General features: G+C 37.6%; 1 long non-coding RNA gene across 8 annotated transcripts in view; it reads left to right on the top strand.

Annotated features, from left to right (window-relative positions):
- The window catches only part of LOC149132554 (uncharacterized), a 299,591-nt gene that overhangs the window by 85,522 nt on the left and 186,867 nt on the right, over positions 1-27,202 (top strand). For 5 of the 8 annotated variants that reach the window (XR_016244134.1, XR_016244135.1, XR_016244139.1 and 2 more), the window contains one exon: positions 20,706-20,761. This is a non-coding gene — a long non-coding RNA (uncharacterized LOC149132554). Of the gene's footprint in view, positions 1-3,171; positions 3,529-20,705; positions 20,762-24,365; positions 24,495-27,202 lie in introns of those variants that run through there. The other 3 variants (XR_016244136.1, XR_016244140.1, XR_016244141.1) reach the window with 2 other exon arrangements.

Raw genomic sequence — 27,202 nt, 5'->3', positions numbered from 1 at the left:
CCGGGTTTGGATGGTCTGCCCTACGAGCTTTACATTTCAATGCTAGACTTGTTTGCGGGCCGGGAGAATTCCTTCTTTTGTTTGTCGAGGGGTGGTGGCACTGCTGAGAAAGGACCCAAACAAGGGGGACGTTATGGAGAGCTGAAGATTTTGGCCAAGGTGTTAGACAAGAGGTTGGCACTTGTCGTAGACAAGTTGGTTGGCAAGGGGCAAACATGTGCCATCCCAACCAGGAGTATTCATGATAACATCCATCTTATGCGCTACATCATAGAGAAGGTGGGTAACGAAGCTGGCATGGGTGGGCCCCTGATCAATTTAAATCAATCTAAAACCTTTGATAGGGTCGACCGTCAATAGTTGGCAGCTGTCCTTAGTGCAGCCGGTTTCAGTCCAATCTTCCGTGGTTGGATCACTGCTTCGTACAGCGGCATCTGCTCGGTTTGTTCGGGTGAATAGTCACCTGTCGGAGCCATTCAGTATCTTGCAATCGGTCCGTCAAGGATGCCCTCTTTCCTCCTTTCTCAATGTACTGACTCTTGAGCCATTACTGCGGAAGTTGGAAGCTTTGAGGGGTGTCCCACGTGATCTAGGATGTGGATGAAGTGTGTCTACTTACGCTGATGATGTCACCGTCATAGTGTCGAGCCACAGGCATATAGACCTGATTGGCGAAACACTACAGGAATATGAAGCGGTTTCAGGTGCCAAAATTAACGCGGAAAAGTCAGAGGACTTGCAACTCGGCACCTGGAGAGGCAAGTCCACGCCGTCCAACAGCGTGGTGGGGCGCTGGACAGACGGTCCTGTTAAGTTGCTCGGAATCTGGTTTGGTCAGACTTGCAGGTGTAGAAAAACTGGGACGAGGTGACGAGCAGGGTAGCGAATGTCACCCAGAAAAGGGCCGAGAGGAAGCTGTCCCTGAAAGGTCGAGCGGAGGTAGCGAATGTGTACATCCATCATTTATTACCGCTTGACCGTCGTCCCTTGCCCCGTTTGCTGCTTGACCAAGCTGGTGTGCTTACTCTTCCACTTTCTGTGGAAGGGGCGCATTCCATGGGTCAGGCGCTCCATCTGCTGTCAAAAGCCGCTGAATGGAGGGTTGGGCATGCCGTGGTTACTGATGTTCAGACATGCGCTGAGGTTGCGGCATCTCCAGAGTTTCCTGGACGGTGAGAAGGTGTGGTCACTGTTTGTAAGAAAGCCTTTTCCACAGCTTGTCTCTGACTGAGCTGCAATCGTGGATTAGGCGTAGACCGAGGAGGGGCGCTTGGCACCTCGAGTGCCGTCGAGCGCTCACTGCCCTCTGCTCGGCGGGCAATACGGCCGGTGGCAGTTCCACTCTTGCGTTCTATAGAGAACTAGTGGAGGAAAATGCGACGACGTTCTCAGGGAAATTCTGGGCGTCGATGAAGATCATCTAACGGGTCTGTTTCGGAGAACTTTCGGGCCTGGGCCTATGGATATAAATTCCAGAAATCCCTTGCCTGGCAGTGCTACCGAGGGGCGCAGCCAGTTCTGGATAAACTTTACAGGCTGCTAGATCGAGATTAGACGAGGTGGAGAGGGAACTTGCCCTAGAGGTCAGGGGGGTTGTGGTTTTTGTAGGGTTTCCACGAGTAGCCCTTGGAAACTCTTTTGGTAATTTATTTGTTATAATTTTTATTGTTATTACATTTTTTGACACCATTAAATCCCACTACTTTTGTCCTGTGCTGCCCCCGATCTTTCTATATAAATCCTCAATGAGGAATAGAGAAAAGATTTATTTATTCAGACTCTTACTGAATTCAAATCCCGCTAAAGTCAACTTTACACACAATAAGTACCAGTGAAGCACCGGGCGTGATGGAATCGGCTAACCCCTCCCGTCAAAGTTTCCTAAATTAGAAAACATTATGTCCCCAATCTTCACTTCCCAGATTCCTCCAGTATATTGTCTTTAGTCATCAATCTTCAATCTTGCTCAGTCTTTAATTCCTCTACTTTCTATTCAGTCCCCTCCCCTCTAACTTCACACCCTCTCCTCTAAAACATAATCTTCTTTTCTCATTCATTGACATCAATTCTTCACTAGTCCCCTATTATCAACCCTACCCACAATGCCATTCTGTTACTTTCTCCCCCACTTCATCTTATACCAGTAATTAAGGCAACCGCAGCAGTTTTCTATTTTATCCGTGTTGTTGTAGTTGCTCATCTGATTTCTGTTGTTGTTGTCGCCGATGATGATGACAATGATGATGGATTTTTTTTAATGCAATTAAATCTTCAAATTTCACATTTAATTCAGCTTTTGTCTTTTCCATCTTGCTGTCAAGTGAGGGGATAATGGAATGGGAAGGAGGGGACAGGACAGAGAGAGAGAGAGAGAGAGAGAGAGGGGGAGAAACAAGAAGGAAGGAAAGGAAGAAAGAAAGAAACTGGTCCAACTGAGCGACAGAAACCATGAAAATAATAACAGAGAAAACTGGGTTGGAAGGAATGAAATGTGTGTGAAAAGATAGTCATACTTGTATGTGTGTGTGTGTGTGTGTGTGTGTGTGTGTGTGTGTGTGTGTGTGTGTGGTGCGGACCATTAATTATGTCAGTGGAATACAATCTTGAAACCTGTTAGTTTTGCATTGAGAGTTTTGGGAAATGAAAACAACTGGGGAGGTGGGAAGGATGAAGGGAGGGGGTTGGGGTTGGCAGAGCAACATTACAGCAGCAGCAGCAGTAACAACAACAGCAACGTTTTCTTTTATTTGCCACCAGGGCGAAGGATGAGGGGTGGGGGGAACAATCCAAAAGACAATAACAAATAATAAGTAAGCAGCTCGAGTGTGTTCCACTTATTTGCTCAAAAGATTTCAGTTGGCGAAATGCAACAAAAATCCATTCCCAGTTTTTGCTGTCATTATTTTTTGACTTCTTCACTTTTCGATCTTCTTTTCTTCAATTTTTTTCAAATAGTTTTTCACTTCATTTTCTTTTACATTCTATCTTATAGTTTTCTTTTATATTTTATACATTTAAGACATTAGTGGACTTTTATTATTATTATTATTATTGTTATTGTTATTGTTATTGTTGTTTTAGTATTTTAACGCTTCCTTAGTTTATCTCTCGTTTTTCTATTTATCTTCTTTTCTATTTTCGTTTAACAAAAACAAATCTCATTATTTTCAGATTTAGTTCGAACGTGGGAAGCTCAACACTGAAAGCTAACGATAAACGCAACCACGCCCTCCTCCCACCATTAAAAACCTTACTGTCAGTCTCCCCCGCCCTCTGCACCACCATCTTAGATTACACCCCTCTCTCCGATTAAATCTGCTTTTAAAATAGTTTCAATTATATAAAATAATTAAAATAAATATTTTAAATTGGATAAGAGAGTGTGATTCGATCTGTGACTGATTAACAAAACAAAAAAAAAACTGACATTCCTATATACACGCGTACATTTCTGTGTATATGTATACACACACACACACATCTAATTATGAGTGACTCAATGTCGATGTATGTAAAAGTATAATATGAGCGTATGAATATGCGCGCGCGTGTATATATATATATATATATATATATATATATGTGTGTGTGTTTGTGTGTGTGTGTGAGAGTCAAACTTTTATTAATATTATACACACACACAGACATGGCTATGCAACTACGTGGTTTCGGGTTCAGTCCCTCTGTGCGGCATCTTAGCTAAGTATCTTCTGTAGCCCTGGGCCGACCAGTACCTTGTGAGTGAATTCGGTAGACGAAAACTGTGTGGAAGTCTGTCGTGAGTATATGCGTGTGCTTGTTCGTCCCTCCACTTGACAACCGGTGTTGGTTTGCTTACATCCCCGTAACTTAACGGTTCGGTTTGGAGAGCAATAGGTTAAGTATCAGACTTAAAAAAGATTTCGTGGTGTCGATTTGTTCGACTTAAACCCTCAACACGATGCCCCATCTACAAGACATTGGTCAACTGAGGACACTCTACCCAAGGACTGTGCTCTGAGGGATGAGGAAATATCAGCGTTTCTGGCTAAAAACGGATTCTCTTCACTCAGTACGGGGGGGGTGGGGAGTTGTACGAAAGTCAGTATTTTGTAAATATTGTTTTGCTCGTTCCTACCAATAATTCAAACCGTTCCAGTATGGCCATCCAGCTTATTTCTGATACTGCATTATTATTCAATGTAGTTTGAGATATCATTCATTGTTTTTAACACGGCAGTGGTTGATTTAGGAATGTTTTGGCAGTTATTTCTGCGATCAAGTAGAAGAGTGTTTCTCTCCTGTATCTCTGGAGACAAATTATCAACGTTTCCAACAAAAACCTGTTGCTTTCTTTACTTGATATCTTAAGTAGAAGAACTGAAGTGGTTTGAACGTCAATATTAATGATGTTGCCATAGACCATTGTTATTAGCCCATGACCATGTAATTGAACAGATGGTCATTAGTATACGAACATTATAGCAATAAAAATTGGTTGTTTTGTACAGTTCAACAGTAAAATACACACACACACACACACACGTACGTGTATGTCTGTGCATATATTACGTGCAATTTTGATTATAGAACACATGCGCATTATATATAACTCACGCAAACACACACACACACACACGTCTTGCAATAGGAATATTCTTCATAAACACGCCGGACAACCTTAAAGTTATTTTGTTTTTATCTGGTCCGATTAGATGATAACGAGACATCTCAACGTGGTTTGAATGTAATTTGATAACCGGTCTGGAGAGATAAGCCCACAGAAACACGAATATGCATCCGCCTAACTAGAGTGTTAGTGGTACAAAATTGATAAGCGAAGAGAAATAAGTCAAGAGGCTTAATGGTATGGATGGGAAGAAATCAGCGGGATGTTGATATGCGGAATGACAAACTTAACGGCAATTCTTAGTGAGCGTCAAAGAAAAAAGGAGAGGTCATTTAAAGAAGTTTATAAACAAATTATTATTATGATTAGGATAATAGCTTATGTTTCACAGAGAACTTAATGAAATATATGAATATGTTTCGGCCTTATTAATTCTCGTCAGCGAAACCTAATCATCTCCCGGTTGTTAAATCATAAAAATTTTGACTTTTAGCAAGAGTTGCAATTTTGGACATTTGTAATTCACATAATTAGTATGAAACGAACTAATTGCAAGTATCAAAAATAGCATAAATTTACATTAGGGAGGTGGTGGTGGTGGTGCAGTGTACGGTGTTGTGTGTGTGACATGTAGTTGTATGTATGTGTTAATTAGATGTAAATGAAGGTGTGTCGGTGAAGGGCTGGGGTTGTTTTCGGACTTTTTGTGAGTTTTCGACTTTCACTAATCCCACGTCGAATCAGAGAAACATCTCTAAACAATAAATAATATCTGAAGTTGAACGCCATATTTGATTATCTTTGGTAAAAAAAAAAAAAGCATTGATACAGGCTGCGTGGTTATGAAGTTCGCTTTGCAAGCACGAAGTTTTGGGTTCAATCCATCTTGAGCAAGTGCCTTCAACAATAGCCCCAGGCCGACTAGTGCCTTGTGAGTGAATCTGGCAGACGGAAACTATGTGGAAGTCCATCATATATCTATTAGTGTTTGCGCCCCAACCCCATAACTTAGCTGTTCAGCAGAAGTGACTGATAAATACCAGAATAAGTGCTGAAGGGTGAATTGCTCGACTACACCCTCCGAGAATGGTCAGCTTAAGGCAGAGATTTCTGACAACGCTGGGAGCGGGGAGTCATCATGGGCCACGTCTTGGCAAATGAATTTAGCTCCTTCGCATCGGAATAAACCGGGAAATTGAAATCGTTCATTCGTTAAAATCTCTTTACCTTCAGTGTTGATTATGAAACCTCGGTTTCAGGGATGGTGGTTGTTGCTACGACAGACCGGGATCACGTTTGTAATTTCCCTCGCGTATGAGGGCGCATAGTATTTATAGCATGAGGCATTAGCAGTCGCAGTTTCTCTGGTTGCTCATGATCGTTGCAGTGAGATGCAAGCAGAAGCCTGATCGACCCCGACTGGATCAGCTGGGCGAGCAGATTTGAGGTCGAATGATTCAAAATGCCAAACCATTCCTGTATTATCACTGATGATGCATCCCAGAGAATGCAAAAGACGTCTTTTGCAACTTTTGTAATTCTGACTGTGAGATACATTGAGAAAATAAAAATCATTATGTAGTTGGAATCCTGTAACGAAGAAAATAAATTATGATACATAATTAAGAAGGATAAAGTCGAGAACCAGAGAGAGAAAATGCATTTCGTTCCCAGTATGGAGTCAAACAGTAAACAGCGGAGATTTGAAATAGGAAAGCTGCAATCACAAGATTGAAATGTGGAATCTCGACATGGAATCAGCGAGGTTCAAAAGATCAGAGCCATACTAAACAGACAGCTAATCAGGAGTTCAAAGCCGACATCCTGCTGATGAGACATCTGTTTGAAACTATGATTAATGAGTTCACCCCAACAGTTATCAGCCTGGTAGCCACTGACAACCTGAAAAAAAATGTGAAATGACACGCATGCGCACTAGAATTTCCTTCCTTCCTTTTCATTATCTGTGTGTATATATACACACATACACATATTTATTTGCATCAAGAAAAATATGAATATATGTTTGCTTTAAAAAATGTTCACACATTAATGACATTAGTATAATTATGTATACAGGTGCGCATTTATCTTTCTGTCTATCTATCTATCTATATACATACATACATACATACATATATATATATATATATATATATATATATATATATATATATATATATATATATATATATATACCCCCCAAACCTTCGTGACCTCCTGGTCCACAACTCCAAGCCTGGCTCCTTCCCCTACTCTCGCCCATGCTGTCGCACCTGCCCCCTACTTCTCCAACACCACCATCCTCGCTGGCACTCATCATCGTCCGACCTGCAACTCCAACAATGTTATTTACTGCATCTCCTGGTGTTCTTTGAACCTATCATTGATACTCCTAGAAGTGTCACCAATGTATGACTTCTATATATATATATGTGTGTGTGTGTGTGTGTATATATATATATATATATATATATATATATATATATATATATATATATATATATATATATATATATATATATGTGTGTGTGTGTGTGTGTGTGTAATCGCACTTGTGTTGTCCTTAAATGTAAAGTATAATCGTTGTATCTTCACTCTTCCCAAACTGTAAAACAGTAAAGTTTAATGTACTTTTGGCGCAAAATGCTGACTCCAAAATTCAGTTGCATTAATTCAGTTTTGCGATATCTCTGCTCGACACATGGACTTGTAACAGACAACGGTAGACACGAGTTCATGCAATTATTAGAAACATAAACTCTCTAAATCAGTTTGGAAACTTATATTTATGTTTTTATTACTAATTCGCCATAACTTCCACCGCCTAGCTACATACTCCATGCACCATATTTATTTACTTTGTAGTAGGCTCACCTGCTTATACTCTTACATCAACGAACTTCCAGTATTCCAATAAAGTTTCTTTTTTCTTACTGTTTCACATTGTATATATGTATATATATATATTCGCCATGTGATATCCCCTATTTTTAAGCACTGCTTATTTTTAATCACTGTCAATTTTATTTCAGAATTAGCTGCTCTAAGTTTATCTCGCTCTTCTCATAAATAATGGAATCCACTGTTTATTTTTTAAACTATCAACTTATTTTCTCTCTTGCCAAGCTTCAACACCCCCCCCACCACCACCAAACACTGTATAATTGTTTTTCATAAAAAAAATAACTCTTCCTATTTCTTCATTTTTATTACTTTTTCCTTTCCTCTTTTCCGTTTTTCTTCTTCTTCATCATCGCTCGTGATACACCGAGAAAGAAGAAACATTTCAAACTAATTAATTCTTCAACAAACTCCAGCAGGGAACGAAACACATTTTACATTTGTGGCATTCAATTACAAAATAATTGTGTATGTGTATGTTCTTTTCTACTCTAGGCACAAGGCTCGAAATTTTGGGGGAGGGGGGGGGCAGTCGATTAGATCGACTTCAGTACGCAACTCATACTTAATTTATCGACTCCGAAAGGATGAAAGGCAAAGTCGACCTCGGTGGAATTTGAACTCAGAACACAGTCAGACGAAATACTGCGAAGCATTTCGCCCGGTTGCGTGCCAACGGTTCTGCCAGCTCCTCGCCGCCTTGTGTGTATGTATATATTATATGTGTAATATGTATATAAGTATATAATGTGTATGTATGTATATGAAGTTCCACCCCTCTTTTGCAGGGGTTTCGACCCATAATTCCTTACACTCTAAGGAAGGAGGCTCAGGTCATATCCAGCTCATGACTCCAGGTCGTACACCACCTCTGCATCCTTCTGAGTGGTCAAAGGTTCCTTGGGGGTCGGAACCATTTCAAAGGCACCAGTTGAACGTAGGGTAAATTATGTCTCTTGAAGTTGACTTGAATTCCTCCTGTAAGAGTTACCAGGCGGTAACCTAATATTCGTTATTGTAAATTTATATGTGAGTAAATGTACTCTTTTACTTGTTTCACTCATTTGACTGCGGCCATGCTGGAGCACTGCCTTTAGTCGATCAAATCGACCCCAAGATTTATTCTTTGTAAGCCTAGTACTTATTCTATCGGTCTCTTTTGCCGAACCGCTAAGTTACGGGGACGTAAACACACCAACATCGGTTGTCAAGCGATGTTGGGGGGTACAAACAAAAACACAAAAACATATACACACACATACACACACACACATATATATATATATGTGTGTGTGTGTGTGTGTGTGTGTGTGTGTGTGTGTGTGTGCGTGTGTGAGTAAAAATAAATACAAAAAAAGGGTTTTGTATGATCGTGTATAGAGGAATATATTATTTTATTTAAAAGAGTTCCAACTCTGTCCGTTTTTTATGTTTTTTATTTATATTCTTGTAAAATTTATGTGGGATATAGAATATGGAATATATAATATAAAAAAAGATGGATGGTACAATGAAATGAAGTATTGAATGTCTTATTGAATATATGGAATATGTCTTATTGAATATATGAAATATTGAGTGTTCAATATAAAGGATTAAATATATAAATATATAAAGGCGAATACGTATTTTCTATACCTTGTGGTATTTCATCATGGCCGGTATATATATATATATATATATATATATATATATATATACAACAAAGTTGATCATGGCTTGATATGTCACAAGCTGCGAAACCTTGGCATAGCTGGTAAATTAGGAGAGTGGCTGCATGACTTCCTGAATGGTAGAAGTCAGACAGTTGCAGCCAATGGAGAACTATCTAGGGAAACACAAATATTGAGCGGTGTTCCACAGGGAACTGTTCTGGGGCCACTACTGTTCATAGTGGCCCTTCTGGACATGCCCACGGTCACGCGGAGAGCCACTGTCACGAGCTATGCTGATGACACAAAGATATCTCAGGCAATAAAGAATCCTGATGATATTGTAAGCCTGCAGAATGACCTAAATGCAATATATGAGTGGGCAGAGCAAAATAATATGCAGTTCAATGCAAAAAAATTTCAAGTACTGCGCTACAAGACCACAAGTACCTCCCAACTGGCATACACAGGGCCTGGAGGTACTGCAATCCCAGAACCACAAACAGTGAGAGATCTGGGCATCAACATGTGTAGTGATGCATCATTTCACATGCACATTGTCAAGTTGACAGCAAGGTGCAGACAACTGGCGGGGTGGATACTGAGGACTTTCCGTACAAGGGATCAAAAAGTCATGTTGATTCTATGGAAGACATTTGTTCTGAGCCGCCTAGACTATTGCTCTCAGTTGTGGTCACCACACAGTGTTAAGCGGACAGCAGAACTCGAGGCAATTCAGCGGCACTATACAAAAAAGTTCGCCACAGTCCAACAGATGAACTACGGGGAGCGACTGAAGGCACTAGGTCTCTACTCCCTGGAGCGCAGGCGGGAGAGGTATGTAATAATATACATATGGAAAATACTGGAAGGACTGGTGCCAAACTTTGGTATCAAGTACTACAGGAATGCCCGCACGGGTCGCCACTGCATGGTGCCAAAGGTACCGTCCACTGCATCTCACATAAGAACGAGATACTGCAGCAGCCTCGGTTTCAGAGGACCTCAGCTCTTCAATGCCCTGCCAAAACATTTGAGAGACATGCAAGACATGGATGCGGAGGTCTTCAAGACAAAACTTGACGCTTTCCTCTCCACGATACCAGACGAACCAATGGCTCGTAATGAGACGCAGTTTAGGGCAGCTGTGTCAAATTCTCTTATACACCAGATGTGCCATCAAAACTCTTGATTGGACCATGTCAGGTGGGGGAGAAGAGCCATGCAAGGAACGTGAAAATCACGGTGGTGCACCAGCATGACCGCAGCCACTTGGCTGAAACACATAAATAAATAAATATATATATATACGTACATATATATATATATATACGTACATATATATATATATATATATATATATATATATATATATATATTATATATATACGTACATATATATTATATATATATATATACGTACATATATATTATATATATATATACGTACATATATATTATATATATATATATACGTACATATATATTATATATATATATATACGTACATATATATTATATATATATATATACGTACATATATATTATATATATATATATACGTACATATATATTATATATATATATACGTACATATATATATATATATACATATATATATATAATTTGCTTAAAACTATGTTTACTCGCACTAAACTATTTCATAGTATCAGCAAAATTATGTAATTGTATGAAATTGTTGACGAAGTCTTTCATTTATAACTGATTTTCTCTCCCTTACATTGATCAATATTGCGGCCCCCTTTTTTTCTCCTTTCTTTATTCTCTTTTCACCACCGAACTTCATTCTCTTGCTACCACTTCACTGATTTCAGACTTTGCTACGCGAAGAAATCAAAACTAAATCCTTTCTCCGACGTTTCGCACTTGACTTTGGAGATTTTTCTCAACCAATTGTTTTTGACCTATACTCACACATAGATATCAACAGATCTACAATTACATAACTTCATACGTACATACACAATATGCATGCACACACACACACACACACACACACACACACACACACACACACACACACACACACACACTATGCGTGTGTTGTATATGGATTTAACGATAGCGATCATTTTCCGTGATTTACTAGCATTGGTAGTGATAAGGTCGTTATACGGTTTGATAATATTTAGAATTACAGCCCGCAAACTCTCCACCCGACTCTACATCTATAACTCCATTACAACTACCCTCAACCATCTTCCACCTCGCATCATCATCATCATTGCTCGCTCTTTAAACTTCAAAAGATCTTGCTGTGAATATTTTATCAAAATCCATCACGAGTCCCCCATCTCTATACTCATCGACACCTTTACTCCTCCATTCCCCATCACTCTCACACACACACATGAACACACACATATATATTATGCCACTCTTCGTACGCCCCTCTCACCACCACTCACACGCACCTTAATCAAATAACGGATGAAATAATATATAAACATATTTATCCATCATTAAACATGAATATAAATCATATGAACTTTCTAAAACACAAACACATCTACCCACCCAACCGCATACATACATACATACACGTACAACCGCATGCATATACATACAAACATATATACAAACATATATACAAGCACATATACATCTTCAAATACACTTATTTGTCATCAGAAGTACGAGCAAACCTATATACACCTAAGTGTGTATCTATATGTATATGAATGTATATAAACACACACACACACACATACTCACACACATATGTCTATATATGCGTTATGTATACGCGCATATAAGTGCATACGTATGTATAGGTATATACTTGTTTGTTTGTGCGTATGTATATATATATATATATATATATGCGTAATGTTTGTGTATATAAATATATACATGTATGCGTGTATATATACATAGATATGCGTGATGTGTTTGTGCATGTGAGTATACACGTGTGTGCCCCTCTATATATTTACACGCATGTACATACTCGTATCCACTTATGCATTATATATATATATATATATATATATATATATATATATATATATGTATGTATGTATGTATATGTATATATAGATATATATATGTGTGTATGTTTGTGTAGTTGTGTAAAGCCGAAACAATGCAAGAAGGTGCAAAGTAAACGATGAAATAAAATGAAAAGGAAAACAGAACAAAGTTGCAGTTTTAGCTTGTATTTTTATATTTCGGGGTGAAGACCCCTTCTTCATGACATTCGGAAAAGCGGTGGCTGGAAAAACTTTGTTGCTCAGATGTGTGTGTGGAGGTGGAGAAGTGACAGGAGAGGAAGAAGGAAGGTGACATGCGTGGATTGTTGTTTATAAGGCCTCCTTCAAAACAAATTGAAAACAGCTATTAACAACAGGAAAGAACTACATGAAGCAGAGTGCTTGCCATAGCGACTGCAGTCCGCACATGTCATCTTCCTTCTTTCTCCCCTGTCCCTCCGCCACACACACACACACACACACACATATATATATGTATATATATATATATATATATATATATATATATATATATATATATATAGTTGAAATTTACAGAAAAGAAAAGTACAGGAGTGTTGTGACACAGTAGATTGTTCCTGTAATCTTTGATGGTCAAATTGTCTAAAAGTGACCTGTTGTGGTTGTTGGAATTGTTCTAAATTCTTGTAGTAGTTTCATCTGTGGTGGAAGCATTCAAAATAGGTTTACATTTTGCGATGTGTGTGTGTGTATGGCTTAGTCAGAGAAGGCTGGACACCGGACATGACCCTATGCCCCTTTTTAGGGGTTCTATGATTGATGGAAGTCCTGGAAGAATGTTTCCTCGGCTCAGAGACTTGGTTTGTAAAGATGACTATGCTAATAGTAGTAAAGTGTCAGGTGATGCTTATGTTATACCAAACGATGGATTAAGTCTACCACGGAATACATCATCCAGTAAGCAAAAGAATATCAGTGAAACAAGAGAAGCGATGAAAATATTACCCCCCCCCCACTTCACACACCGTGTTTAAATTTGATCAGTTAAGACTGAAAATGAAGCTCTTTCCATTCGTTCATTTAACTCTGAGAGTAATGACTTCATTTTCCCATGTTAGAGTGACAAAATCCTCTATTCTTAACTGCACCTCCTCTTCTGTCCCACCTCAATGCTTCTATTAACCTTATATCATTGTTGAAAGCTTTAGGAAAATAACTCTTCTTTTATGATGCCACGGCAACACCCCTGACTGATAACTAACAACATTGAACAATAATTATTATTATTGGCGAGAACAATCTCATCTCCTGCCCACCCCTAAACCATATAGAGTGAAAACAGTGTGAAAATGCAATTTTTTCCGAATATTTGCTAGTTTTTTCGGCACAGAAAGGTCAACAGTACTGGGGGAATGGTGTATCTGGATTTCCTTAATCAGGTGTGAAGAGAAATGTTGAAGTGAACATTCTCCAGTGAATACCTCCCCACTTCTTTTAGCTCTTGTTTCTCTTATCACAAAGCTTACGTTTCTTATCGCAAAACACAGAGAAACTTGTTCGACAAAAGTTTACAACCCCAAACCGTACAAGTAAAACTGACAGAAACTGAAGACCTATCCCACCCGCTCTTTCCTTCGCTCTCTCTCTCTCTCTCTTTTTCCCATTTCTTCTCTTCCATTCGCGCTTCTCTATCGAGTTTGTTTTAAAGATATATATATATATATATATATATATATATATATATATATATATATATTTAGATGCATGTATGTGTGTGTGTCTGTGTAGTCTTTTATATGATTCGGTCACTTGACTGCAGCCATGCTGGAGCACCGCCTTTCGTCGGATAAATCGACTCCAGGACTTATACTTTGTAAGTCTAGTAATTATTCTAACGGTCACATTTGCTGAAACGCTAAGTTACGGGGACGATGGTGGTGGCGGTGGTGGGGAACAAACGTATGATATGTCACAAACTGTGTGATCACGGCATAGTTGGAAAATTGGGAGAATGGCTTCATGACTTTCTGGAGGATAGAAGTCAGGTGGTAGTAGCCAATGGGGCCACCTCCAATGACACGCAAATAGTGAGCCGTGTTCTGCAAGGCACTGTTTTAGGGACCACTACTGTTCATAAGGGCCCTCTCAGATCTTTACATAAAAACGTATATAGACGAATGAAATGATACATACCAACTTCATGTGTATATATAACATCATAAAGTAATTTCTATTCCTCTATATAAATCCACGTACACATGTGTGTACATGTATGTGTGTGCGTGCACTGTGTAAACATATATGTGTGTGTGTGTGTGTGTGTATATATATATATATGTATATATATATAAAGGAAAAATGCATTAACCAAACAACGATAGCTAAAAAACGTACACGTATATATGTATGCAATCATCTTGTATTCATTATTTTCCTATATAAATACACACACACACACACACACACACACACACACACACACACACACACACACACACACACACACACACACACACACACACACACATCCACACGTGCATATCTACCCATCCATAAAACCAATCCATCAAATTCATTCGTATGATACTTTCATCTTGGCAGTTTCGTCCCCCCTGTTCCCAAACTGATTCAACAAGTTATACTATTTATGCGTGTGTGTGTGTATGCATTCATGTGTATGTATGTTTATATATATGTGCGTGTCTATATATATGAATGTATCTGTGCGTATATACTATCGTGTACGTGTGCATGCATAATTGTACATATGTGTGTTTCTGCGTAGGTGTGTATACAATACGTGTATTTACGCACGTACACATGTGTTACCGTACGCCTGTGTGTGTGTGTGTGTGTGTGTGTGTGTGTGTGTGTGTGTGTGTGTGTCCATCCTGGAAAGGATCCTACACGAAATAAAGATTCTACAATAATCTACCTGATATACCAGACGCTGTCACAGAAAGAAAAGTTCACTGTGGTGGCCAATGCTGGAATAGTAAGGAAGAGGAGATGGGAATAGCTGTAGTCGTATTGGTCAAACTACAATGACATACGTTGATCAGTCAACAGGTGACGCTGGGTGTCACATAATATGGAAGATAGAGGCAGATGGCGGATTTGGGTGATGCGAATCCGAATAAACCTGCCTCGTCAACGACGACAATCATATATATGTGTGTGTATGTATGTGTATGTGTGTGTGTATAAAGAAATAGAAGGGGTAGAATGACAGTGCAGTGTTGTAGTGTGGTTGTTTTCTTCACTAGGCTCCCCGTGACCCGTTGGGTCACCGGGGAAGTCTGAGTTTCCCATCAACTGAGTTTTGTTTCATGTTTTCTCTTTTTTTCTTTTCCAGCTTATTTTGCATACTTTCAACGAATGTGACATTCAAATCACGCGTAAGCGGCTTTCCTCGGAAAAAGGAAGATTTGGCTGCTATTTCTTGCACGCCCTGCTACTATGTAACAGGTATTTCGGGTCCTTTTCCACAAATAGCTGAAAACGTGGTAGCAGAGAGTGCTAGAAATAGCAGCCAAATCTTTGGAGGTAAGATACGTTGAATGCACTCGAAAAAAGCCCATGGAAAAAATTATTTCACACCTAGTTTAAAAACTGGTCTTTTACAAAATATTTACCGTATTTTTAAAGTCATTTTCACTTTATGATTTTTTTAAATGTGTCAAAAATATTTTTTGTAATAATATTAACTTCAAAATAATTTTTAAAAAACATTAAAATATTGTCTGTTTAAAGAAAGCTAAAATATAAATACTTATTGTACAAACAACTTACATTTACTGTAAAAAAGCAAATCGTATTTTTCCGTTGTCAAGTCACTGTCTAATCGAAAGGTAAGAGTTACTTCCCTTTCAGGATTTAGTTAATTTCGGAGACTTTTCCCATTATGCACAGTTTTCACTATTCCGAAACCCCCTAATATCTTCACAACCACTTATCCGATTTACGCGAAATTTGTTTCATTCCGTTCGTATTTACATTTCAAGGAAAACCTAATTTATAGTATTTTCCCATTATACACCAGTTTGGCTGAGTAACATTGCAAGCATGATTCCGTCTGACTTATAATGTGTTATAGATTGGTTACTGTATTTTCCACATGTTCTCAATGAAGCGAATATTCTCACAGAATAATGATACGAAATAAAAGATAAGCATTAGCTTTTAACGATTGGTACGGTACACTTGTCCTGTGCATCTGTTTGACAAATCTAACTCTGTCTACTATTGTCATGAAAATGCATTTAGTATTTCTTTAAGTAACCAACACTTAAGTAAATGTGATTAAAAAAACCCCGCAAGAACAACAATAAATAAAACCGAACTCTATAAAACGACTGTAAAACATGATCCAAGTGCAACCGAGTAGTTTCTTATTACTTATTTTGTATTCCTCGCCCCACCCACCACATTCCTTTACACCCATTCCGTTGTGAAGTATTCTATATCACTGAAATGGTGGCTGTGTAGACCCCTTCATAAAAATATCTTTATTGCTGTGGCTTGTTTTTTGTTATTGCCTTTCGCTTGAGATTTGTATGAGATTTGCTTATTATTTCGTAGCCAATCCCACGTCAACCACGTTCGAAGACGTGACTACAGAACGGATTCAGCTGAAAATGGACGTCCAGACAGATTATTATTTCCCAATATTCAATTACTTTTAAATCACTTATTCCATTTACTTTGAAATTCTTTTAGTTTCTGATAAATAACACCTCTCCCACCCTCAACATAGACATATATATATATGTCCTTATAAATGTATTCATATGTTTATCTAACAAATATATATATATATATATATATATATATATATATATATATAAACACTCACAGACAAAAAAGTATTTGACATAAATATAAAACCAAAGAATGTGTGGTGATAGAGTATCTGTGATGTTGGCGGGTCTGGCTCAAGACGTTTTATGGGGCTTTACGTGCAATGTAGGGCGCAAGCGAAATCCTGATACTGTTGTTGTTGTTGCTGATGTTATCAACATTTTTTTGTTTTTCAGGGTGCGGTATTTTCCACACCCAGTTCGTGTGTGTGTGTCTGTGTGTGAGACGATTGTGATGTGTGGATTGCTAATATAGTGTTTTGTTGTTGTTGTTGTTAAAGAACATTGAAAGTAGGAAATGTACTTGAGAGAAGTATGTGGGAAGGAAGCCAAGCATCGTTGGTGATGAAAGTGATGGAGTTTATGGTGGAGCCACCCGCGATTGTCACTGTGATGATAGATGGTCCCCCGTAAATCTAGACTCCATTTATGAGACGCTAGGTTTTTAAGGGCACTGCCCTTGGCTGTCGCTGATGTTTACTGATTACACTTTCATAACAAGGACGGAATAGGAACAACAACAACAGCAACAACTGCTCTGACATTAATGACAACTGATTGGAAGGAGTTCCTTCTTGTGATGTTTTATGCCGTTCACGAACAAAATTGTGATATTCCTGCAACATTTCCAGCTGAATGTGAAGAGGGGGGGGGGTCGTCGATAAAATACACTGAGTTTGATGATGATATTGATGATGACGATTTGGCGGAGGATGCTAATGATCATTGCTGTGGTGGTGATGATGATGATGATACACCCGACTAAGTAATTTTGTAGAGATGAAAGCTTATTAGTGGCATTGTATCTCTTGTTCCTCCATTCATAGAATGATGAATTGGACGAAGGCGAATTGCATAAAGCTAGCCTCACTCACTGGGCCCAGTCTTGCTTTCATTAAGAAATGAGATTCTAACTGCTGGGTGCAGTGGATAATCTGAACTTCTGCCGTTCGGCAGCACTTGCTAACACTGTTGGTGTGACGGCTGCTACTGTGCACTCAATGAACCAGAGTGAGTGTTGAGTTGCTTGGATTGACACAAGACTGTGCCTTTTGACGACTAACCTCAAATGGTTTAGTTTGCCTGCCAAAAGCATTTCAGTACCGTGTCATCATTGCACATACAACATCAACTTGATGCCTCGTGGAGTGTAACTTCATGTCTTTTAATGAGGTTGTTGTTTAACACTAAGTTGGCCCTAATTTAGCAAATCATAGCCATTCCATGACCATCTTGCCTTTTTACAAATTTAATCTTACCGCAGGTGATAGGATGTTATTTTAAGGAAAGTTCGCTTCTATTTCTCTCAACTCGAATTAATCAAGGGAAATACTTTCATTATTTATTGAAGAGGGACTAAACAATACATACACATGTTGGTATACGTGAGTGAATATATATGTGTGTATATATGTGTCTTTACTATATGAGTGTGTGTATTACATATGTGTGCGTATATATATATATATATATATATGATTCCTCACTAAATAACAATACCGCCACAAGCTCATCCGGAGCACCCCTTACAAACTTATGCAGCTGCAGACATCCAACCTCCTGTTTTTTAAGTGCACAATATCCACAGTGACTCCTGTAGTATCGCCGTCAAAGCTAGAGTGAGCAATCACTACTCTAGCTTCAAATCCCATACAAAATCTAACAGCGCATCGTTATCTCAACTTATCAATAAACGAACGCTTGACTCAACTCCTTACACTCTCAAATGATCACCCATGCCATACCCTACAGAAGATATAATAATAAGTGTGATCTCTGCATAGCCGAGGTCATGGCTATTTTGCAATCCACGGACTGTCTCAATGAACGTAGCAGTATAATATTCACCTGTAAACATCGGGCACTGAATCTATTTTCGAAGCACAAATACTTGCAACCCGCCCCGCCGGATCTGGTCTCCCCATAACTCTCATATATTCTTTTCCCCACTCATCCACCCTCACTACCACTGCCTATTAAAGCAACAATATTTTTTTCTCCCTTTTTAATTCCTTCATCGTCAATTCCAATTTTCTATCCGTGTTTTTACTCACTACCTAAAATATTCTTCTCTCCTTATATTTCTACTCCCTCCCCTCCTATCCCTCCACCCGTAAACGTACAAATACATACGCCTACATACACCTTCACCATTTCATTCGTTTTTATTTTTCTTCTTGTACCAATTTATGCCTTTTGACCATAAACCACGAGCCGTGCTTAAACCCCCAACCCTACCATGCTTTATTCATATATACTTTTTCCCCCCAAGACCAAAAATATTTCCCCACCCTCTCTCCTCCAATTTTTCCTCTTCAAATACCAATCCCACTATTGAATTCTATGATTAAGTTAAAACTACTATATTATCTACCACCGACCCGTCCAATTCCTCCTTTCTCTCACACCCTTATATTTTATTTTATTTATTTATTTACTTCTTTCTTCCTTTCTGTTATTTCTCCCCTCGTTTATATACCCCTCACATAATGTGCCCTTCACATTCTGATTGAATCCTCTCTGCGTCAACATGTACCTCCTTGTGACAATGCAACCTTTAATCTAATCAAGATATCCTTGGCCTGAAGAGTAGCTGGTGTTATACACCTCACTTGGATTTTAATACTTCGGAGGTTCCACTCACTATGAAACATATGCAGCCCAGATTTCCCATACTCCATTCTGTAATTCTTGTATTCTTTTTCACACAATTAGGAACCCTGGTTACCTACCGAGGAATATAAAATGAACTTTTTTCAGTTCATCGTTCTTTGATAAAGAATAGAAAAATCCACAATCTTCTGTCTCAATAAACTGCTATTGTTCCTGAAAGTTGTTTTTTTTTATATTCACTATGGTTTGCTTGAAGCTAACTTTCTTCCTACACCTCGATCCCTGGATCTTACATTTATACACACACACACATGTATATGTGTGTGCGTGTGTTTATTTGTGTTTGTATGAATACCTGTTAATGTTATACGAACTGCTGTGTTTACGTTGTGTCTCTTTAATCGTTAACTTCGTAGTTCGACAAAACAGAGAACGATAAAATAACATGGAAATAGTGAAGTTGCCATGGGCCATTGAAGTATTTGAAGGCCCTATTCATGGCATCGCTTAAAATTACTCCAGGTTAAATAATCTGTCAGTTTATTTCCACAACTTTACTATGTAATGTTCATTTTATTGATTGTCGTTTGAACTTGAAAATATTAAAACAGTTGTTCTTTCCTTTTCATTTCAATGGCTGAAATTCGCCAGGACCATTACTGTTATTTCTTGCTTCTTCCAACTACCCGGCCCTATCATAATTTCTGAAATTTTCGGCTACCTAACCGTTTTTGAAATCATTGTAAAGGTTTTCGTATGTCGCTAATAGAACACCTTACTTTCTCTTCAGATTTCTCATTGTGTTCTTTATCAGAATCATTTTTAACGGAGTATGTTTCCCGATGTCCTGTTGTTTATGAATCCTCTTTTACTATTTCTGCAGTATTTAGTGGGTCTGTTTTGTTAGTATCAAATTCACACTCCCCTTATTTGAAATTATGGTACCAATGGAAACTAAAGTTTCTTCATTCAATTTCTGTTTCACGAATAATCCTGTTATTTTTTCCGACAACTAACGCAGCCACTCCTTTACTTCCTAATAAACAGGCGATATTTATTAACTCTGAGTTTAGATTTTGTCTCTTTCTTTCAGCCTCACCATGCTTCACAACTTCTCAGAAGAAAATGGTCTTCCAACATTTTGTTCAGGTAGGTTTATTTTTTATTTCACGACTTATTGCAATTAACTTCTCACAATCCTGAATATATGATACTTTCTGTTCCTCCCTGTTCGTTATCTTCTGCCTCATCCAATATTTTTTCGTATTAATATCTAACATAATTTGTCTTAAAATTGCAACCTATATTTTAGTCTGATAGATGAATAAGTAGTACATTATTGGATTGTGAGGACGTGACATTAACCCAGGGGTTTCCAAAACCCAGGGATGTGATAAAGCGTTATCAATTACTAACAGAATTTTGAAGCCAATATTTTTTGTATAAATTTTTGTTTCAGGGACAAAGTTTCATACTAACAGAATTTTGAAGCCAATATTTTTTGTATAAATTTTTGTTTCAGGGACAAAGTTTCATAAAATCAGTTTTCTAACATTGATCTATGATTTGTTTTACTTACAGACTTTTAAATTGTTGGATGCTTTTATTCTATTTTCTCATTACACATATATTATGAACCCTAAAATTTAATAATGGCTTCAAAAACTTAATGCATTACAGTATAAAATAAAAAAAAAAGGATTTTATCTTTAGAAACTTTGAATCTTCTTACCGGTTTTTCTCTTTGTTCTCTTTGCCATTTTCTTCCGGAATAGACCGGTATTATCAGCATAAAATATTTGTCTCAAAGTGCTTCGTCAATAATTTTAGATAACTATATCGTATTGACTTAATTAAAAATTAGCAAATCCGTCTCTAAGCAATACTTTTTTTGGTTTTCTCTTCTATCCAAAATATTACTGCTTTGTCCATTGTTTCCATGTTACTACGAATCTATGACATTTCTTTTGAACTGCTTCTGTTTTCTTATTAATTTCCTCTGTTATAATAATTGCATTGTTTATATCAAACTGCTTTGTAGTTTATTTCCAATTCTTTCCAGTTTGAAATTGATTTGATATTTCACTTCCTATTCCTAGAGAAATTGATGTTTGCCCATTTTTTGTTTGAAAAATAGAATTATCATACAATCTCGTAAATATAAATAAATAAATATACAAATACATAAACAAAGCTAACGTGGGTGCTACTTAGGCATGTGATTTACCTCATTATCGAAGAAGTCAAATTTTAAAAAAAGTACTGAAAGGAACGGTAAAATGACGAAGTAACATTTTTATATAATATTACTTATAAAGCAGAAAACAAAGAATGCGGTAAAGTGAAGACGTCCAACCAACTACCGTATAAACCAAGAGACTATATATATATATATATATATATATATATATATATATATATTTAAGAGTTTAAGGATTGGAGAAAACGCATGTTATAATTGCATACTTTATTCCTACATATGTTTCAAAGGATTACAACCTGTGTGATCCATAGGGACCTTTGATATTAAAATTGTAACCTTCTCATCTGTTTATTTGATTAGGTAATAGGCGTAGATGTATAGCTATGTGTATGTGCATGAATATATTTTTTATTTATACATGTGTGTATATGTAGATGGATACATGTGTGTATATGGGGACACGCACACATGTGTATATTTGTATATGCGTGGGTACGTATGTGCATATGTATAAATGTGGACGTATGAGAGTGTGTATGTATATGTATATATGTGTGTGTGTGTATATATGTGTATATATATATATGTATACATATGTATATACGGGAGCAAATGTGTATGTATGTGTATATGCGCATATATGTATGTATATGTGTGTGTGTGTATCAGTATGCATGTATATGTGTGTGTTTGTGTATGTGTATTTATGTATGCATGTACGCTCTTACACATTGATTGGTATGTGTTGTCCAACACACTATCCGGCAGCGTCCAATTCTCTAAGGGTTTTTTTCAAATGAATCAAGTCATAACCTAATCCATCTATTGTTTTCATAATCGGTCACAATGTCTTACGTTTAAGATGATTCCCATGCTTTCCCTGATGAGAAGGTTACAATTTTAATATCAAAGATCCCTATGGATCACACAGGTTGTAATCCTTTGAAACATATGTAGGAATAAAGTATGCAATTATAACATGCGTTTTCTCCAATCCTTAAACTCTTAAATATACTCAAATACCCAAAATGTCAAGGAGTTCCTGCCTTAAAAACAGGAGCTAACCACAGTTATTTTGTGTTCTTTGCTACATTGGTTTCTATTAACCCATTTATTCTATCAGAAGAATTTTTATTCATTAAGATAGAAGAAATAAACATAATTATATATATATATATATATATATATTCTTTGTTACCCAATTCTTCGTAGAGGGGCCTTCATGATAAGGTGTCTTGGATAATTTAAATCTGATGGAGTCCAGCCGTTGTTTTGTTGAGTTGATGATTCTACCCAGAAAAGGATAGGTAGCAGATCTACTCGTCAATGATGAGCAGAGGGCAACTCTTTGATTATCCTGAGACCGTGTTTAGATATTGTCCCTAGTTCATGAAGGTGTTGTATGATCAATGCAGGACTGAAGTGTTTTGCTAATCCCGTTTAGTTTGTTTTGAATTTCCCATTACTACGATATTGACAGATCGAGAGGAATCTGCAAGAGAAAAGATTTTCCGGTCGAAATCGGTCAACCATCATTGGCATGTCCAAACATTTAAAGCTTAATTTCCATCGATAGAATGAATATTTCTTACCACTTCCATTGCTGAAGATCCCCTTTTGAATTCATATAGCATGCAATGTCTAATGTGCTTCTAATCGAAACCCATTTCCAAAGGGTAAAATCAATAAGAGTTTGACTATTGTGTTATAAAGTAATCTGCAAAGGAAGATAAAGAAAACCCCAACAGAATGTGAAAATTTATGCGAATTTCACCATTAGTATTGAAAAAGGATCCTCAAAGTGATCTTGTCGAAAATACGACAAGACTTTCCTTTCAACTTAACGCCCCCCCCCCCCAAGAGTCAACAATTTCAATAATTTTCATCAAATACTAGAAATATATATATATATATATATATATATATGTATATTTATATGTATATATATGTATTCACGCACACATTTGCATGCATGTATTCATCCATCCATCCATATGTAAATTATTCTGAAACTTCTACAATAGTATATTAGATGAAAATTTGTGTGCGCGCGCATGCGAGTATTCTGCGTCAGCTATTCGTGTCCACATAGATTCGTTTAAGCATGCGTACCAGTATTGTGTTAGATAATGTAAATATCTATCTATATACATCACACACACACACACACACACACACACACACAGTTGTAGATTTTCCTACAGATACTCTGTAGATGTTTCAATACTATTTTAAATATATAATGTATAGGTTTTAAAATTGAAATATCCCACTGTTCTCTTCTTCTACTGATATCTGAGGCGCCATTTCTTGTTCGTTAGAATTTTCGATTTAATTATAAACGGGAGCGAAAAAAAATGGACATTTAATGAACTACTAATTTTGTATGTCAACAACGCTTCTTTTTTACTTATTGAAAAGTCGATTAATATTTATTACTTGTCGTTAGATGGCGCCACAATGTGAAGCATGGCTTTATGTGATTATATCGATATTTAACAGATCCAGTTTCTAATATGCCATACATTAGTGTCATATTTTATCATACAGATGTGCTGGTCATTAAGACAGAGTTATAATGATGCTGACGAATAACCACCACACTACTACCGAATCAACAACACTTCTAAAGCCACCGTCATGCCACCGCAGACACCTTCACTGTACAACAAAAACCAGTATACTACTATAGACACCAATAAAAGCAGTACAGACGCAAGTATACTGCGAAAGACAAACTAGTAAACTATTACTCGTTTATTTGTCTTTTGTCTTCTCGCCTTGTGCTGTATTGGATACCTGATGTGGTTTTACAGTCAGGTTTTGACTGCTATTTCAAGCATGGTGGTATCTCTTGGATACCCTTATTTATTATATACATATATAATAAATAGATATATATAAACTTAGATATGTTTCGACCAAATATTGGTCCAGGCCATGTCTAACTTAATAGCACCACCTGGTAGGATTATCTAAATCCTTTTTAAGTCAAGTTTTGTTTATGGTCCATTCAAGTAGGGAGTTCTTGTTGAGTGAGTTGTATCCAGGTATGGGTAGCTTATGTGGTATTCCCTGAAGAAATATGTCCAGATTCCGTTTAAAGGTGATGGGATCCTTTTCCTCATTGATCAGTTTTGAGACAATGTTAAACAGGGCAGGGCCTGTTGAGGAAAAGAAATTATGCTGCAATGTACCTATATGTTGTGATCCTTAATTGGGCAGGGGACGTATGGCCCGTAGTCCCAGCCTTGGATGAACCTTATATATATATATATATATAGTATAAATAAGGATACACACACACACACACACACACACACACACACACACACACACACACATATAATGTAGGCGTAGGAGTGGTTGTGTGGTAAGAAGCTTGCTTACCAACCACATGGTTCCGGGTTCAGTCCCACTGTGTGGCACTTTGGGCAAGTGTCTTCTATTATAGCCTCGTGCTGACCAAAGCCTTGTGAGTGGATTTTGTAGACGGGAACTGAAAGAAGCCCGTCGTATATATGTATGTGTTTGAGTGTCTGGGTTTGTTCCCCTACCATCGCTTGACAACCGATGTTAGTGTGTTTACGTCCCCGTAACTTAGCGGTTCGACAAAAGAGATCGAGAGAATAAGTACTAGGCTTACAAAGAATAAGTCCCGGGGTCGATTTGTTCTTCACTACTGCCCTGTATGTTTGATGATCGTCAATTCTCATTTCGCAAAACTCGTTGTCCTTTTTATTGAGTTATATATCAATCGGAACATTGAACATGTTGGCTTCTGTAGTTTATCCCCTCTTATAAGAAATTTTTGGAAACGGTAGCCATTTGATGCGGTTCCAAAAAGTGACGGGTGAAGATTATTGTTGTGGTGTCAGATCTAGATTCTGTTTATCCATGCCTCAGGCCTCTTCCTTGTCTCTTATCTTTCTTAAATACTTCAGGACAGCCAACTAAAAGCCTTTATTAGTCGTTCCAAGGAACAAACTCATGATAAACGATGCCTTTTCAATCAAAAAGACGAGTCACATCGCCTTCATATTTTAGCGACTTTAACGTGTTTCTTGATGCAACAACGATTATCAGTCCCAATATGGCGACTATTATTATTTTTCTATTGACATCGTAGCCATACAAGCATGTTCCGGGGCCTGTTTTTGACACTTTTCAGAAAGTTTACACCAGCATTTCAACGATCAAACAAATTCTGACTGGCTGAGATTTCATTCTGCTTGTGGTCGTCTGTCCGCAGACGTGGCACAAATTTTACAGTAACATAATACATTGTTGTCTTATTTCTAAGTGGTATGGCACGAACTTGCGCCTTCTTTTTTGAAAACTTCTCAGACATTCAGGCAACTCTTTTGAGAGATCACAACACGAAATTTTACAATGGGATTGTCGTTCGTTGTTATTGAAGGTCGTTTAGATTTAGGAATGTCCTCAGGAAATGTTCTCCATATGAAACGCTGATACAACTCGTCAAATTTACCCATTGTTTGACCACTTCTCCCCTTCGGGGTCTGCTGCACCATGAGAAAATTGCTCGAAAAAGTTCTCTCTAATCTGAAACAAAATTTCCCGTACGTTCTGCTCAATCCTTCATTGATTAATTTACGACAAATTGCTAAGTACACTAAACTAACGTTCACCCTAGCACGTGTACATCGGTGACTAACAGACATGGTGACTACTGTAAGTGGAGTGGATAGCAACTCTATTATATGATTGTAACGAATAGAATCTCAATCCCTCACTCATCCCCTTCAGTCATTATCATCTTTACATGTTGTCCGATCCGACACCTTATTGTCTCAGACAGAATCCATCATTTATTAATCTGATCACTCTCACCAACCGTTTGTCATTAACTGTGTTTCTTTTATTTTTCTACTTCTTAATGTAAGACAAATTTATATTTTGAAAACAATTGTGTAACTTATATTAATTTAGTAACCTTTACTTACTCCTGAAGAAGATGGATAACTGAAGCAAACGCCAGCTTTTGTAAGGAAATATCGACTCAATTCAAGCAACTCTGCTATTAACCTTGAATTCTTTATAAATGATGGTCTCCTTTGATCGCACAAACAGGCTTACCTATTTTATCTCTCCCCACCCCACTCTCTTCTCCGTGCATATATTTGTACACACACATACACACACACACACACACAGTTATACTTTGCCAGCAGAAAATATAGGTTAATACTTTGTGGAAAGGTGCAGTAAGTAAAATGACTTCCAATTCGATCATTTTGAATGTATGACAGACCACTTCTCTTCAGTTATGAAATAATAGTTTTTCAGCAATCGACTGGTTCCGTAATACAGATAATAAGCACCTTAGTAAATTTATTCAGCTTATTATGACAAAGCTGTGTCCG

This window comes from Octopus bimaculoides, chromosome 14 (assembly GCF_046866305.1).
Source record: "Octopus bimaculoides isolate indiv1 chromosome 14, ASM4686630v1, whole genome shotgun sequence".
Classification (NCBI taxonomy): domain Eukaryota; kingdom Metazoa; phylum Mollusca; class Cephalopoda; order Octopoda; family Octopodidae; genus Octopus; species Octopus bimaculoides.
Note: the sequence above shows the minus strand (reverse complement) of the source record. Positions and strands in the feature narration are given on the sequence as shown.